This window comes from Sorex araneus, chromosome 5, assembly GCF_027595985.1.
Source record: "Sorex araneus isolate mSorAra2 chromosome 5, mSorAra2.pri, whole genome shotgun sequence".
Classification (NCBI taxonomy): Eukaryota; Metazoa; Chordata; class Mammalia; order Eulipotyphla; family Soricidae; genus Sorex; species Sorex araneus.
This window is the reverse complement of record NC_073306.1, coordinates 96,070,507-96,083,664: the sequence shown is the minus strand read 5'-3', so window position 1 is coordinate 96,083,664 and position 13,158 is coordinate 96,070,507. Positions and strand designations below refer to the sequence as shown.

General features: G+C 46.1%; 1 protein-coding gene and 1 long non-coding RNA gene across 2 annotated transcripts in view; one reads left to right on the top strand and one right to left on the bottom strand.

Annotated features, from left to right (window-relative positions):
* Nucleotides 1-3,231, bottom strand: part of SLC16A1 (solute carrier family 16 member 1) — a 40,930-nt gene extending 37,699 nt beyond the window's left edge. The window contains exon 1 of the mRNA XM_055140155.1: nt 2,939-3,231. The gene's annotated coding sequence lies outside the window, so the exon portion shown is untranslated. The remainder of the gene's footprint in view (nt 1-2,938) is intronic.
* Nucleotides 3,232-3,320: 89 nt separating this feature from the next.
* The window catches only part of LOC129404952 (uncharacterized), a 50,164-nt gene continuing 40,326 nt past the window's right edge, over nt 3,321-13,158 (top strand). The window contains exon 1 of the long non-coding RNA XR_008630274.1: nt 3,321-3,877. This is a non-coding gene — a long non-coding RNA (uncharacterized LOC129404952). The remainder of the gene's footprint in view (nt 3,878-13,158) is intronic.

Here is a 13,158-nt window from a genome sequence, read left to right as displayed (position 1 = left end):
AAGCTACTGAGAGTATCCAGCCCACACAGCAGAGCCTGGCAAGCTCCCCATGACGTATTTGATATGCCAAAAACAGTAACAAGTCTCACAATGGAGACATTACTGGTGCCCGCTCGAGCAAATCAATGAACAATGGGATGACATTGCTACAGTGCTACATTCTCTTGTGGTGCTTCTTTGGTGAAATTCTTTTGCTTTTCCAATGCACCATGTCACTGACGACAGCTCATTCCATATTACTCCTTGGCCTAGCTAGTTCCTATTCACCCTTCAGATCTCACCCTTAATAGCACTTCCTTAGAGAGATCTACCTATATTGATTCTATATCAAGTTAGGTGTATTCACACACAACACAAATTTGTTCCCACATAACGTACTCCACTATGATAATTCTTTTTGTATCATAAATCAATCTTATTTATAAATAAAGGTTTTTTTCTTATAGTAATTGCACATTTATGTTTTCCATCTAGAGTATACTCTCTGGCTGGGATAGGGTTGAAACTTTTCTGTTTTTTTCCTTTTTTGAGGGGAGCCACAGCCTCAGGGGCTACTTTTGGCTCTGTGTTCAAAGATTGGAAGTGGTTGGGAGATCATATGGAGTGCCAGGGATAGAACCAGAGTTGGCTGTGTACAAGATAAGTGCCTTAACGCCTGTACTATATCTCTCTGAGAGTCCAGAATTGGAACTTTGTTCACTGCTGAATCCTAAGTCTTTCTTGGTAGGCAACAAGTTGCTGAATACCTAAAAATTCACAGCCTTCTAGACTTTCCCCCTCATATCCAAGTTCCATCTTCCTAGTACTTAAATGCCACAAACCAGATTGGTCATGTAGGCATTCACAGGCACCTAGATCCCACCACAAAGGAATATCGATTATGAAACAGTTAAAATGGAATGGAAAAAGAAAAACTCAGCAAGTTATTACTCAAAGCATCTAGGTTCAGTTTGAGATCACTTACAGCCACATCTACAATTCGAGAGAAAGCATGGAAATTAAAATGCACAAGACACACAATTCTCAATCATTAACAATTTTTCAGACACTATTACTCCAATTTCAGTTTCCTAATCTGTAAAGTAAACTTGTCATTAAGAGTTTTTTCAAGGAGGGGGCTGGAGCGATAGTACAGCGGGTAGGGCATTTGCCTTGCACGCAGCTGACCTGGGTTCGATTCCCAGCATCCCATACGGTCCCCCAAGCACCACCAGGAGTAATTCCTGAGTGCAAAGCCAGGAGTAACCCCTGAGCATCGCCGGGTGTGACCCAAAAAGAAAAAAAAAAAAGTTTTTTCAAGGAGTTATTATATATATTAAAATCGAAATGGCAAACAAGCAAAATATCATTCAAAACTATTCGAACACTAATTATTGGTCTCATCCTATGGTGGTAGCAACATCTTTACTCTTTTTCTATTATAACACATATTAAACTTACAATTAAACCTTTAAATCTATTCAGCTATAAAAGTGCATAAAATGCCCCCCAGACATTAAACTTGCATATCTACAATGGTCACTGTCATCCAGTGAAAGAACATTTATCTGTCTACACCCTGAATTAGAGTCAACTATTTTTTGTTTCTTTGCTTTGCCACATCCAGCAGCACTGTGGGCTATACCTAACTTTGTGCTTTGGGGATCGGGCAGGGGGGTCCACTCCCACAGTGGGGTGGGGGTGGAGTCCACTCCCCACTCCCACAAAGGCCGTGAGGTGCTGGGGGCGGGATTCCTGGCCTGCAAGCACAGCATGCGCTCAGCCTGCTGGACATTTGTCGCTCCAGTTCCCAACCTTTAGAAATATTTTCCCACTGTTTCAACAGTTTGATGTTTCTAATTCTTCACCATTAATTTGTGGCGAATTCGCAGGCAAAGTTGGTACTCCTGTGTACAAGACTGGAATTTATGGGGTACTATTTAACGTCTAAATAATAAACTTACAGTCTATGCTTCACCTCACCGGAGGGCAACTGACACTAAACTGTTTATTAGTGGCTCCTTCCCACTGGTCTCCCCAAAGCACACACACATTAGGAGTTCACCCTGCCACGACATTCCAGTAGTTACCAATCCCACATGTTTCATCAGGGCATTGACGTTGGCACATCTTGTTTCGAAACCGGACTTAATTTTCAAAAGGAAAAAAAAAATTCACAACCAAGTTAACGGCAAGGCAAGTCCCTGGGAAATGTATTAGCTGAGATCGGCAGAGATGCCCCCATTGAAAAGGGAGACCCTGGAAACGCGGCTGGACTCATGGCATGTTTGTTTCTTGGTTAAAAATTAATGACAAACTGGTAACTGCTGGTTGCGCCCAAATGAAGTCCTGGCAAAAAAAGCAAGGGCCGGCGAAAGCGCACGTGGGGAGGAAAGGATGCCCGCGGAGCCCAGCGCGCGCGTGCGACCGGAGGGACGCTGCCCTGCCCGCCCGCCCGCCCGGCCGCTCCCAGGCGCTGCGGCGGCCGCTCGGCCACCCGGCTGGATGACAAAGGGCTCCTGGCGCCCGCCACCGCGCCGCAGCCCACCCCGCGCCTCCAGGTGGGGGCCGGGCGCGCCACGCGTCCAGCCCGAGCCCCTGCCCCGAAAGCCGGCGGCGGCCGCGGGGGACGCCACGTGAAGCCGCCCGGGAGCCCCGGTCCCGACCCCGCACCTCCGCGGCGGCCCCTCCGGACGAGCGGGACAGCGAATCCCGCAAGGTCACCACCGAGCCCAACTCCGGCCGGCGGGAAGCGCGCACCTGACCCCCCCACGGGCCGCGGCGCGGCGGCCGGGCGCTGTCCCGCAGCTCCTCCGGTGTTCAGCCAGCCGCGGCCGCCGCCGCGCCGCTGCCCGCCTCGCGCCCACAGACATCCCGCAGCCGCGGCCCGGCCCCGCAGCGAAGTTTCCGCGCCGAGGGTCTGCACCGCGCCCCGCCGCCGGGCGTAACCCCTACTGACCGTTATGCGCGGCTCGCGGCGCCCAGCGTGTGCGTGACGCCGCGGCGCCGGGGAGTTCCGCGGGGCCCGGGTTCCAGGTCGTGTCCTTCGCCCGCTGACGCGTCCGTCTGTCCTCCGGGGCACCCACACGGCGGGCGAGTCACGTCGCAGCTCGCCGGCACTTTGTCGGGCAGGGCCGGCCGCCGCTGCCTTATAAGCCGCCGGGGCCCGAGCATGCGCACAGGGGGCGGAGCCGGCCCTCCGACCGCCGCCCCCTCCCCCTCAGCCTCACACCCGGGCGAGACTCGCGCCTCCACACGTCCTCAGGCGCGCGCCCGCCCGCCCGCCCGCTCGGCGCCCCCCCCCCGCCACGTGACCGCGTGGCACCCCCGCTCTGCGGCGCCCGAGAGCCGCGGCGCGCGGCGTGTGGGGGCCCGCGCGGGCCCCCGCCGTCCGCGGAGCTTGGGGTGACCCGCCCGCGGCCGGACGCCGGCATCGGGCAGCGCACGCGGCGCGCCCGTCCCCTCAGGCCCGGCTCAGGTGTGGGCGCCGGGCGCGCGGCCGCGGCCGGGCTGGGGAGGGTTTGAATGGGCGCGGGCGCTGCTCGGACCCGCGCCGAGGCTGCGGGCCGGGGCCGTGGGCGCGGGAAGTCGCTCGCGCCCTCCGAGCGCGTTTCCTGTTCTAAGATGGCAACAGTCGAGAGAGGACCCTGTCGCGCCGCCGGCTCGGAGGCAGCGGGCGCCCGCCCGGGCGGTGACGTCGGAGCGGTGGGCGCCGAGGTGGGCAAGGGGGCGCGGCTCGGGCTGGTGGCGTCACAGGCGCCCGGAGAGCCGACGAGGCCGAGACCGAAGCCCGGGGGACCGCGACAGTTCCGGGCCAACGTGATAGTCGCTACAGCATAGAAGGGCGGGTAGGCTCAGACCGCGCAGCCTCTCCGGGTCACCCTGGCCGGCCTATCAGGTAGGCGCCGTCATTAACATTTCACAGATAACGGCTCGGCTCGGCTCGGCGGCCCAGAGAGGCTCGGCGACTTTCAGGGGGCCACACAGCCCGGGACCGAGCCCGGGACCAAGCGTGCGTTTGGAGGCCCACCCCGAGAGCCGGGTCGTTTCTTAGCGGAAATGCGTCTGCTGAAATGGTCCAAGTCAGTGATCTCGTTGACCGTGAATCATTTCTGATGATCAGAGCATTGGAGAAATAGCAGAAATGTATGAATCAAGGTTCCTGCTTTCAGCGAACTTACACTTACTCCGAAGTCTGGGGCAGAAATCAACATTTGGTGAACACTTTGAATGTTCTGCTCTGCTTGCTGCCCTCCCTGACCATCCCCTCCCCTATTCTTCCACCCCGGGAGGCTGGACCTTACGTCTTGTTTTGCAAAATGAGAATTTGAGGGTGGGGTGGGGTGGAGATGGGGGGAGGGACCAAGTTTTCAGAAGTTACATGTACATTCCTCTGGCCCATTCTTTCTCTGTTTTACCACAACGATTTTGCTGTCCACAGTTCTAACATGCTAGGAAATGGCATGCAGTGTATGGTCAGGTCGTGCTTATGAGCAATAATTGCCTTTGGCCGTTGTTAAATACAGAGAAGGAAGACACTTCAGGTCATTGTGGTCTTGGGAACTTAGAACCACAATGCTTTAGGCATGTGATGGTGGTAAGCTTTCAAGAGAGATGATAGGAAAGGCCACTTAGGGAGACAAAATAGGATGGATTTGGACATAAATTTATCAGGGCCTAAACTATGGAGTGCAGTGGGAAGGACTTGAGAAGAAAATTTTCAGGAAATCTCAAAATAAGGCGTTGGAGGTGCAGGAGCACTAATGGAATCACAGAATGGACCCAAAAGCCATATCTCCAAAGTTTTGATAACTTAATACTACCTCTTTGGTCAAGTTGTTTTACTTCTCTGAACCTCATTCTTTGCTATGTATAGCAAGCACAGTTCCTACCTTGTAGGGTTTTAGGGTAATCCGTTGGTATCTAACCTTCTGCCTTGTTTCTCATATAGTAAGTGCTCAATAAATGTATGACTGCAGGAGACCAGAAAATTTAGGTCTGAAGATTAACTCAAAAGGCTTCTAACTCACATACAACTCTTCTAAGACCTGGAGAGGGGTGTCAGTAGTATATTCACAAGATCATGCATGGTGTTTTATTTTAATTAGTTTCTTGGATATATCAACCAAAATTAAAACCAAAACTTAGGTACCAAAAAAATCTGCACTTGGATCTAGATTTGCATCTATTCCACATAGTAGTGTGAAAAGAATATAGACTTTGGGGGCCTGAGAGAGAGTACAGTGGGTAAGGTGCTTGCCTTGCATGTGGTTGACCTGGGTTTGATCCCTGGCATTCCATATGGTCCCCTGAGCACGACCAGGAGTGATTCCTGAGTGCACAGCCAAGAGTAGCCTCTGATCATCACCAAGTGTCCCCCACCAAATGTATGTTTATAATTAGTAGACTTATTTTCATAATTTATGTTTATTAACTCTTTTAACTTCTGAGTCTGAGTTTATATACCATGCAAATTGAAGAAAATGTTTACCAGCCTGAGCTGTTGTGATTCATAAGATAGTTTTTGCAAGAATGATTGGTAAAACTTAGAAACCACTCTCCAAGTGTTTGTAAATTAATATTAATGTCTGACCATAAAGTGCATAAGAGGGAAAGATTAAAAGCAGCTTCAAGGTTCTGTGCTGAAAAGTAGAAGCAGGGTGGATGAGCTGGAAAAATGATGAAATGATAACAGGTAAAATTCTTGCTTTTCTGCCAGGTGTGCTTCCTGATTTAGACACAAAAAAACATACTAGTAAGCAGGAAAGCATGAGAGTAGAGTTGAATGGAGGCTGGAAATCATCTTGCACAACTCTCACATTTTCACAGAAATGGAGGTTGAGGCCCAAAGAACGCAGTTTCTTACTGTGTTGGGGGGGGCCACACTCAGCTGTATTCAGGGCTTACTCCTGGTATAGGCTCAGTTATTACTCTGGGCTTCCCATATGTAATGCATCCACTCAGCCCTTTGAGCTCTCTCTACCCAAGGGAAAGATACTTTTTAAAGCAGTAATAATTACAATTATTGCCATTTTATAATTTTTTTGTTTGTTTTTGGACCAAGCTCAGTGATGCTCAGGGCTGACACCTGGCTCTCTGCACAGGGATCACTTCTGCCAGGCCTTGGGGACCATATGGGATGCTGGAAATCAAACATTGCTGCCTACAAGGCAAACACCCTCTCCACTGTGCAATTGTTTTGGCCCCCATTTTATAACTTATAATAGTTCAATAGGGAATATGGAAAAGAGAATTTGCCTTTGTATTGTATCAAGAAAAAAATTTGCAAAACAAATATATAAGCAAATTAGTGTAAAAGAGATAATGCTCATCCTTAAAACATTCTTTAGAACGCTTTAGAACATTCACAACACCTTCCTCTAGTTTTATAATTCATGTACTTACTATTTTGCTGTTTTCCATGCATTTAATTTGAATCTGAGATTAATTTACCACCTTCTACTTTTTAATATTTTTTATTTTTGGGGGGTCCATACCCAGCAGTGCAAAGGGCTTACTCATAGCTCTGAGCTCAGGCTCTTCAGGGTCAGGGGAATGAGATCCAGCTTGTTACTGGATTTTGCATATGAATACACCATGGGAAGCTTGCAAGTCTGTCCCTTGTGGGCAGGAAACTCTCAGAAGATTGTCAGTTTCTCCCAGAGGGAAAAGTAGGCTTCTGAGAACTTGCTTTTAAGTCTCTCTCTGGATGTTGGCCGTTGATGGGATTACACACACCTGGGTTCCTCTGCCTGTACCTTCATGCATGAGGCCTGTCCGAACATGTGGAGAGGGGCCTCCAGCATGGCTGTAGCTAGGTTCCAGTGGTCTTCGGCCGCCGGGAGCTCTGCTCGGGGTGGGGAGGGAAGCTGGAGCCCATCCCCCTCCGAGGGGCCCCGGGGAAGACAGCCAGGCTTGCAGGCAAGAGACTCTGCGACAAATTCCTCAACGACAAATTTGTGAAAAATTTTTTTCCAACCCTGACACTTTGGTAATTTTGGTGACCCACCAATTTGCTTAACCACTACTCTGGGTCTTTAAGAATTCTTTTTGTGGACAAATACATTTTTCCAAGGAACCATACTGTGCATACATACTATGCTTTGTAATAATTCCAGTGACATTGAATGGAAGGAACAAGTGAGAAAAAAGAAAAAATTTCCAATCACTGAAAGTAAGCTACATTAACATTAACATTTTGGGGTGGCCTTCTAAGTAGTGCTCGGGCCACTCCCTGCAGTTCTTTGCTAACTGCCAAAAGGTTGAATGCTTGGGTGGATGATGTACATTTTTGCCCCAGTGGTGTACTGGGGCCATGCAATACAAAGGATCTAACTCTTATCCTGTGCCTGCAAGGCATGTGCCCTTGAGCAATCTCCCTAGTCTCACATTTTAAAATAGTTGCCTAAAACAATAATAAAAGCATGAGAGTTTTTTTTTTTTTGCTTTTTGGGTCACACCTGGTGATGCACAAGGAGTTACTTCTGGCTCTGCACTCAGAAATTACTCCTGCTCAGGGGACCACATGGGATGCTGGGAATCAAACCCGGGTCGGCCACGTGCAAGGCAAATACCCTACCTGCTGTGCTATCACTCCAGCCCCCGATTATCAGTTTTTATATTTGTCATTTGCATGTAGGGCAAACACCCTACCCGCTGTACTAACACTCCAGTCAGCATGAGAGTTTTTGTAGAAAAATATGATAAATTAACAGTAATGTATAAATAAAGTTAGGGGACAGAGAGAGTTCAACAGGCAAAGCACATGCATTGCATGCAGGAGCCTAGGTGTTCTGTATTGGCACCACAAAGTATTTCTCCCCACCCTCAATTTTAAAAAAGAATTTATAAAATCTTCAAAGCCTTAAAAAAATATTTTTGTGGTGATGGTGGAGGCGAGGTGGGGGAGGGATGGATATTGGATCCAACCAGGCCCTTGGGATCAAATCCAGGCCTTTTTGCATGCAAAGTGTACACTCAGCCATTGGAAGCTCTCTGGACTGTAAGATCTATCTTTCTGGCCCTTAAGAGGCTTAAAACATCCTTTTTGACTTATTTATCCTCTGATAAATTTGTTTTCAACCAAATTGCCTAAGGCTTTACCTGTGGCAGTCTAGTTTCCTAGTTTCTATACCCTCTCTATATACTCTGGTCTGATACAGCTTATCTCTTTCTCCTGGTCTCTGCCAGTATTGGAATTTTTGCCTATGCTGTTTGTAACCTACATTACTGTTTAAGTCACAGGGGTGGGGAATCTTTTCTGCCAAGGGCTATTTGGATATTTATAACATTCGAAGGTCATATAATACCAACAAATGGGCTGCAGGCTGCCAACAGGAACTATAAATGTCTAGTCGTGTACCAGGGCCAGACCACAGGATTTTGTGGGCCTTATATGGCCCCTTGCCAGATGTTCCCTGTCCCTGGTTTAAGGTTTCTCCTAGCTAGCATTCCTTATAGGCATGGTCCTACATATTTGCCTGACTTGTATATCTCCTTAGTTCTGGCTAAGGTTCTTCCTCCCCCTCCCATCCTTTTTTTTACCCCCTTGTTCCTTCCTGTTTTTTATAAGTATTCTGGGTATATGAGATGGGATTTAGAAATAATAATTTGATGATACATACTAGGATAGAAGGAGTATTTACTAAATGCTAGACATTAATCTAAGCACTTTATTTGCTACTTATTTCTACCACTCAGTTCATTTACCATTAATTTTATTTACTAATTTACCACATTTATCACTTAATTTATTTACTACTTATGAAAATGCTGTTAACTATGTACTATTTTAATTCATTTTCCAGACAGATACAGTTGAGTAATTTGTCCAAAGTCACATAGTTTTGTTGGAATCATCCAAAAGCTGTAATTATTTAGTACTCACCAAAAGTACATGGGTGGAGGGGCTGGAGCGATAGCACAGCGCGTAGGGCGTTTGCCTTGCACGAGGCTGACCCAGGTTCTAATCCCAGCATCCCATATGGTCCCCTGAGCACCACCAGGAGATATTCCTGAGTGAAGAGCCAGGAGTAACCCTTGTGCATCGCCGGGTATGACCCAAAAACCAAAAAAAAAAAAAAAGTACATGGGTGGAAATTGTCACTTTAATCACTAATATCATAGGAGATGAATTTTTACAAGTTTGAAGGCCATCTTGACTTAAGTCCTTATTCTAGGCTCCTTATACTGTGGGTACTCCTTGTACTCCTTTTCTAATGGCCACATAGTATTTCATTATGTTTCTATGCCATAGTGACTTTATCCAGTCATCTGTTCTTAGGCACTTGGGTTGTTTCTACATTTTGACTATTGTAAGTAATCCTGAAGCAAACATAGGAGTCCGGATTTTTTCTCTTCAGGATAAGGTGATAAGAAGTGTTGGTGAACTATATGGTTCATACCCATCTAGGCATCAAAGTTGAAATGTTTCAAATGGGCTATATGAAGTTCTTCCCCAAACAGCACTAATTCAAATTGACGTTTCTATTTAATATTCAATAATTCAAAGGAAAATAGAATGCTTTAGATTTCTAACTCTTTTTTTTTTTTTTTTTGCTTTTTGGGGTCACACCTGGCAATGCACAGGGGTTACTCCTGGCTCTGCACTCAGGAACCACTCCTGGCGGTGCTCAGGAGACCATATGGGATGCTGGGAATCAACCCTGGGTTGGCCGTATGCAAGGCAAACACCCTACCCGCTGTGCTATGGCGCCAGCCCCTAGATTTCTAACTCTTAAGATGTTTCAAAATCAATTAAAGGAGAAGGCAGGGCCACAGATATAGTACAGGGATTAAGGTACAAACTTTGTTTGCAGTTGATCCATTTCATCCCTGGCACCTCATGGTCTCCTGGGCACCTCTGTGTATGGGCCCCCCAAAAGCAGGAGAGACTCAGAGACAAAACTGGAGTTTAGAAATGAGGATTAGGGAGCAAGCAACTGTGTTCTAGCTTTGTCTTAATTGTATCTAAGCAGACAAAAAGGAGTGTTTCACTTCTAGATTTTCCTGCAGTGATATATAAAAGATGCCCAAGAAAATTTTGGTGTCTGACAGGTTCTAACAAGATTTGGTAATATTCTTACTATCAGGAGATTCTTCAATTCCCTCTGATAGATCAGATTTCAAGTTTGAGACTGAGTAGGTTTCTTTACTTCAACTACAGTTTCATCTTCAGCCTGGACCTAGCCTAGACGCATGATTCCATTTTGGTCACCACAACCATAGTGACTGAAAAATCTCACTTCTTTCTTTGCAGTAGACATAGCCTTCATCCCCAGATTCCAAATAATTGGTTGTGCCAGGGATATGGCTCCGGCAGAGTGCATGTTTTATATACTTAAGACCTTTGATATTGCACTGCCTGAAGCACTACAAATTTAATGCAGTCCCTATCAGGATACCCATGACATTTTTCAAAGAAATAGACAAAAACACTCCTGAAATTCATATAGAACAATAACCCCCCACAAATAGCTAAAGCAATCCTTGGGAGAAAGAAGATGGGTGGCATCACTTTCCCCAACTTCAAACTCTACTACAAAGCAGTAGTGATTAAAACAGCATGGTACTGGGATAAAAACAGACCTGCAAACCAATGGAACAGAGTTGAATATCCTGTCACAGACCCCCAAATATATGGCCACTTAATCTTTGACAAAGGAGCAAGAAATGCAAAGTGGAACAAGGAAAGCCTCTTCAACAAGTGGTGCTGCGAAAACTGGATAGCTCTCTGCAAAAAAATTAACTCTGACCTCTGTCTAATGCCAGACACAAAAGTCAGATCATAGTGGATTAAAGACCTCAATATCAGACATGAATCTGTAAGGTACATAGAGGAAAATGTAGGCAGAAGTCTCCATGACATTGAAGCTAAAAACATCTTTAAGGATGAAACAGCACTAACCATGCAAGTGGAAGCAAACATAAACAAATGGGACTACATCAAACTAAGAAGCGTCTGCACTTCAAAAGAAACAGTGACCAAAATATAGAAAGAGCCCACAAAATGGGAAAGAATATTTACCCAACATCCATCTGATAAGGAATTAATGTCCAGGATATATAAGACACTAGTAGAATTATACAAGGAAAAAACCTCCAACCCCATCAAAAAATGGGGAGAAGAAATGAACAAAAGTTTCCTCAAAAAAAAAAAATACAGGGGCTGGAGAGATAGCACAGCGGGTAGGGCATTTGCCTTGCACGCGGCCGACCCGGGTTCAAATCCCAGCATCCCATATGGTCCCCTGAGCACAGCCAGGGGTAATTCCTGAGTGCAGAGCCAGGAGTAACCCCTGTGCATCGCCAGGTGTGACCCAAAAAGCCAAAAAAAAAAAAAAAAAACCAAATGGCCAAGAGCACATGAAAAAATGCTCCACATCGCTAGTCATCAGGGAGATGCAAATCAAAACAACAATGATGTATCATCTCACACCATAGAGACTGGCACACATTCAAAAGAATAATAGCAACCAGTGCTGGCGTGAATGTGGGGAAAAAGGGACGCTCTTTCACTGGTGGTGGTCCAGCCTTTTTGGAAAACAATATGGACAGTCCTTCAAAAACTAGAAATTGAGTTTTCATATGACTCTGCAATACCACTTCTGGGAATATATCCCGAGGATGCAAAAAAGCACAGTCGAAATGACATCTGTACCTATATGTTCATTGTAGCACTGTTCACAATAGCCAAAATCTGGAAACAACCCAAGTGCCCTAGAACAGATGACTGGTTAAAGAAACTTTGGTCCATCTATACAATGGAATACTATGCAGCTGTTAGGAGAGATGAAGTCATGAAATTTGCTTATAAATGGATAGACATGGAGAGTATCATGCTAAGTGAAATGAGTCAGAAAGAGGGACAGATATAGAAGGACTGTACTCATTTGTGGAGTATAGAATAACATAACATGAAGCTGACACCCAAGGACAGTAGATAGATACAAGGGCCAGGAGGATTGCCCCATAGCTTGAAGTCTGCTTCATGAGCAGAGGGGAGAAGGCAGATGGAATAGAGAAGGTATCACTAAGAAAATGATGGCTGGAGGAATCAGTCGATGGGAGATGTGTGCCGAAAGTAGAAAATGGACCAAACATGATGACCTCTCAGTGTCTGTATTGCAAGATGCCCAAAAGTAGAGAGAGTATGGGGAATATTGTCTGCCTGCCGTGGAGGCAGAGGGAGGGTGGGATAGGGGGATATACTGGGTATATTGGTGGTGAGGAATGTGCACTGGTGGAGCGATGGATGTTTGATCATTATGTGATTGTAACCCAAACATGGAAGCTTGTAACTATCTCATGGTGATTCAATTTAAAAAAAAAAAAAAAACACCTTTGCCATTGCAAACAAGTGAATAAAATGTCCAACTGCTTACTCTTTTTTTCATTGATTTTTTTTTTGTTATGTTTTTTGGTTCATACCCAGCGGTGACCAAGAATTACTCCTGGACCCATGTTGGTTACATATGGTTACATATGAAACATACATTCTACCCCACTGTACTCTGGCCCCAGCTTAAAATTCTATCTAGTCTTTGAATAAATGAACCCGATTCAAACTGGGGCTTTTCATTATTGTTGCTGCTTTGAAAGAACCTTTGATTATTTTTAAAGTCTAGATCCCAGCTTCTTAAACCATTGCTCACACTATCCTATGGAATCACCTAACTGGATGTGAAGGTTGCAAAAAATTAGGTGGCAGTAAAAAGGTTTCTGAATGTGCAATGTTCAAAATTAATCCAAAATTAAATGCACAATGAATCTGGGATGTTTCTGGCAGTGCTTGCCTATGTTTTCATTTCTCAGGTAAGGGATTTGTGAGTGAAAAAGTTCCAGAAGCCCTGTCCTTGATGAACTTCTCACTGCTTGCCACTTCCATCACCTAGTAGCAAGAGAGAAATAAGAAGCTCCTGAAATAGAGGAATACCCTTTATTCTGTGCTACTTACCTCTTTGAATAGCTGCTCTATTCAGTTTCAAGGGCAAAAGTACAGTTATTCTCATCAATTTAAGAATACCCCATTCTACTGCAACCACAGTCTGCACCATCCCCTCATCCCCCCACCCCATGAACACATTCATTATTTTGTTTTGTATATACTTGCCATAGCCACATCCATGGGAACCAGAATCTGAAGTTACATGCAACACAAGAGGCTAGCCAGAGGCACAG